Consider the following 4632-nt stretch of genomic DNA (forward strand, 5'->3'; position numbering starts at 1 on the left):
ATCACCTGGAAAACAGTATGCAACATAGTTGCTTAGCATATGCTCTTTCTACCAATCAAATTGAAAATGAGCTTTGACAACATCCTGCGCACTAAGCTTTGTTCTTCAGTGTGGTAGAATGCAATCAGTTCTACATCCAGTCCTTACATAGACTGGCAGGGTTTCCTCGTACAAATGAGAATTCCAGCCTCTTACTTTCCCTCCCAGACAGTCCCTCCTGGGACAGTCTCTCATTTCAAAATCACATGAAGATTAGCATGACAAGATCTTGATTTGATGTAGCCTTTTATTTGCTACTAGATTGCATATAATGGGTAGGTAAGAATAATGACAAAAGAATTGAAAAAAAGTCCTGGCTCCATGAAAATTAATGGGAATCTCACTGCAGATCACAGTCAAGACCATGAGATAACACCCAGTGTCACTTGTATCCTGTGGATACAAACTCATCCTGTGCACATGGCTCAAAAGAAAGAATAGCAATGGTTTTACATTATCATACTTCTTTGTTAGCTGATCCTTGTGCTCTGGAAGCAGAGATTGTAGAGATATGCAGTGACAGAGAGCTTGCTGTCCAGCCTTTCATATTTAGCTACAGACTCAGTTTTATGACCCTAATTAGTTGCAAACAAGCTCCTGCAAGAAACTTATTCATGTTATACTTATTTGAACAAATTAAGTGATGACCTGTGATTTCATTTTAACTAAAGGCTGAATTCTTACAGTGGGAAATCAAATTAAAAAAGATAGTGATCATATGTATGATTTACTTTCGGAGCAAAACTCTCTCATTTACTGCTGATTCTTGACATCTTGTATGCAACTTTAACAAAAAAAAAGTCTAAATGCATGATTAAAAAAACCAATCAAAATTGTGTTAACCCATGAATATAGTACAAAATTACAGTTTATTTTAATGTTGTTTGTTCTGTGGAAGCAGTCTGCAAGAAACAGAATTAGCCGTTGTCCAAACAGATTATAAAATTAGTCTGAAGATTTAATATAAGAACTAATAATGAGTTGATGTAAAACTAAATTTCAGCAGTTTTTCAGTTGGTTAATCTTCTTGGGAAATTTCTCCCACCAATACCAAGGTTTAAGACCAAATCTTATAGCTATTTATGCCGATGTGTAATTGCACTATCGATAGTTTCATTGATTATTTCTGCCTTAAAAGTTTGTGACTCATAGCAGTGTTTGCTGCAGCAGGCACACTGTTCCTAAACATGACAGGCAGTGTCCTGTGTGACTCATGATGAGTGAAAAAACCCAGGTATGGAATGCATAAGCGTAGCTTACACTGCCAAGAAAATACACTCAATATCTTCACTTTTTACAGAAACTCTGCTGAAAAATTTTGCAGGAACATGCATTTTCTGCCCTAAAAAACTGCATTTCAAATAGCCTTCCTATTTTCTTTCTCTTTAGTCTCATTAGGAAAAGAAGTGTTCCCTTCTTCCTCTCTACTTTCTGTTATTTATTAGTACAACTTCATTATCGAACTTTATTAATCTGTGATTACTTGCATGATGTATGGTAAAACTTAAATATTTTCATTGCAAAATCCTTCAGATACCAATCTTAGCATACAGTAAAAAATGTTTTAATTACTTGTTGAATGAATTTATTGTGCTGCTGAGGTTCTTCTAAAATGTGAAAGCAATTTCTATTTTAATTAACTGTTCAGAAATCACATTAATTCTGAAAATATGAAGAAGAAACTCCCTGGAGTACCAGATAATCGCAGGGGCTCAGTGGCTATTTGTTATTTTATGGGGTACCAGTTTTGGTGCATAGTATCTTAACATGATGCAATTTGGTCCTGCAAGAGTAAATATTTTACCAAACAAACCCCTGAAGACACCAAAAATTTCAAAGAAAATGTCTCATCAGTTGATCATTATGCTAACTAAAATAAATTGGATTTACAAAATTAAAGATATGGAACAAGGAGACAATTATATCTGATTCTGAAGCATGTTTTTACTTATATTGGAAAACTGTGCGACAAATACTCAAGCTTCCAGCAGGGCTGCCAAGGCCATATGACAACTAGTGTCCTCTGCAAGAGTTCCTTGCCCACAGTGGACTGACACTGCTCTGGTTCAGTTCTACACTAGTCCTCTAACAAGACACTCTTCATTCATAATTCAGTGTTTCCTTTTGCTTACTTTAGCTTTTGTCCTACCAATTCTACAGTTTCACAGCTTTTGCTTAGGAGATAAAAATATTTATTTTTATCGCTTCCAAGAGCTTAAAAAAGAATTAAAATTTCCATTCATACAGGATTCTACTTTCATTCTAGCATATATATATCCTGTTGCAAATTATTTCAAACAGTTCATTGTTTTGCAGAAGTGTATGTTGCTAATGAACTATGTTTGGTTAGCCTCCCAAAATTTTCAATTACAACTACTTTCTTTAACCTGTCCATCCTCTCCTGTAAAAGTACTGCATTTCAGGTCAAAACCACCATGAGTTCTGGAAGTCTTTTCCTCAGCTTATTTGCCTCAGCCAATTAGTGTGTCTTTTTCTGAAATATTTTCTGATACAATGAAAGAAAGACCATCAAGCTAACAAATTCATAGTGTGATTGAAGACAGTCAGTTCTGCTTCCACTCATTTGGTGATTATGTTCAGTAAGAGCTTCCACCAGATCGATGACACCTCACAGATCTCATGCAGATCAGCAGCAACTGAAACAGTTTTGAGAGCAGCCAGGTGACTCAGTGAAACTTGCAGTCATGCATGTACTCAAATGCTTTTCATCTGGGTCATGATTTATTAGGTAGAGGGTTGTCCTGAATAGTGCATTTGTGGTAGTCACATGCAAGGTAGTTCTTGTTTGGTCAACAGAAGATTACATACCAGGATGAAAAGTATGTGCTCTGCTCTCTACAGGGAAATATAAATTTACCCCTGTATCTGAAAATGACATAATATTTTAACACTGTAAGAAAAACTGCAGTCTTGATTTTTCATGCTAACCTAAGAAATTTAGTGTATCAGAATTGGAATAAGAAACAAAAAAGGTCTTACTAAAGTCTGCCTCAGAGTCTCTTTCAAAAGGCTTTGCTACTTTTCCTTGGTTATTTTTGTACATCTTCCTACTTGGCTTCCCCAGAAATGCGATAGCTTTCTAGCAGTTTTCTCAACTGTGTCAGTAGAGCTGGCTTTCAGACCTCATATCACATAAAGATGCTGGTGTTAAAACTATATAATAAAATAATTTTCTTCCATGAATTTACTTTACTAGAGTAAAGTTAATTGTTCCTCCCCTAGAGACTACATTACAATCTGTTTGAAGAAAGATATGTGTCCTCTCACAGAGAATTCAGTGGATTAGGATCTACTTGGAAGAGACATTTCCTTCACCAAGAAGTCTCCTCAAAGATAACAGTAATAAGGGATTGATATTTTCAATGAATATCACATGGTAGTAATACAAGAAAAATATTATTTAAATATCTTTTGCTATTCTTTTCATGTACCACTGCAGCTGGGACTTCCCAATCAGCTGATGAGCTAGGACCTTCAGATGAAATTCTTTTATAGCCATAATCAAAAATCTCTGGAATTTACCATTATGCAGATTCAGCAACTCCACTGTGACTCAGGGAATTAAAACCAAATATCCTAATTAGAGAACTTGTTATTTTGATTAAAAACCAGCTGCATGTGCATCAAGAATAATATACTGGGAGGAACAGGATGTTGCATAGAAGGCATTAGCTGTTTCCAAGCTACACTCTGGAGAGATGAATTTTTGGGGTCACTAAGTATGCAAGGAAAACTTGTGGATGCAGAGCCAGAATTTTTGGAAGACTGAACAACATTTTTGCAACATCACAAGCTATATTTGTTTCTCTTAGCATAGAATTGGTTCCAGGCCTGGTGACATATAAAGGACTGTGAATTAGGACACACCTGATTTAAAGTATCAGTGACTTTAACAGTGATCCTAACACACCTGTTTTAAATAAAATACAACTCTTTTCATACCAACTGCCTCTTGCCAAAGATGAGTGTATGAGTCTACTGCTGTCATAAAAAGAGAAGAAAACATAAACTTACCGAAGCAATGGGAACGCTAGAGTTGACAGTAAAGAAAGCAAGTTCCATAGTATATAATCACAATAAAAATTCACCATGTTCCATTCATTTTGCTAATCAGTTTTGGTTAAATTATGTGATTATGTGAAAAAAGTTTTTGTAATTTTCTATTTTACCAATGATATTTAAAAATGTTATCTGTTCTAAATAGAGTTAATTTCAAGACAAATGAATGCAAGATTCATTTGCATTCACAACAAAACCCACCTGAAATTCCAGGCCATAGTTTTCTCTGCAGAATTCTCTCAGCTTAGGATACACATGTTCTCTTAAGGCTCTCCTTTCTGCTATTGTATCTGTGTTGTGGAAAAAGATGCTATTAACAATATTTATATAAACTCTTCTTTTAGTCAGGGATACAGATTTTTCACTTAAAAGTGAACCCTTAACACACACAGAGTGCTAATGAAAATCAAGTGCTGGGATCTAATCCCCAAACTGTATGTTGTACAAACACAGGGAAGTATTAGCATGTGTAAATATATGTAAAATCACATAAATGTGTTTGTATGTGTCAAA

Source organism: Serinus canaria, chromosome 4 (genome assembly GCF_022539315.1).
Source record: "Serinus canaria isolate serCan28SL12 chromosome 4, serCan2020, whole genome shotgun sequence".
In the NCBI taxonomy this organism is placed as follows: Eukaryota; Metazoa; Chordata; class Aves; order Passeriformes; family Fringillidae; genus Serinus; species Serinus canaria.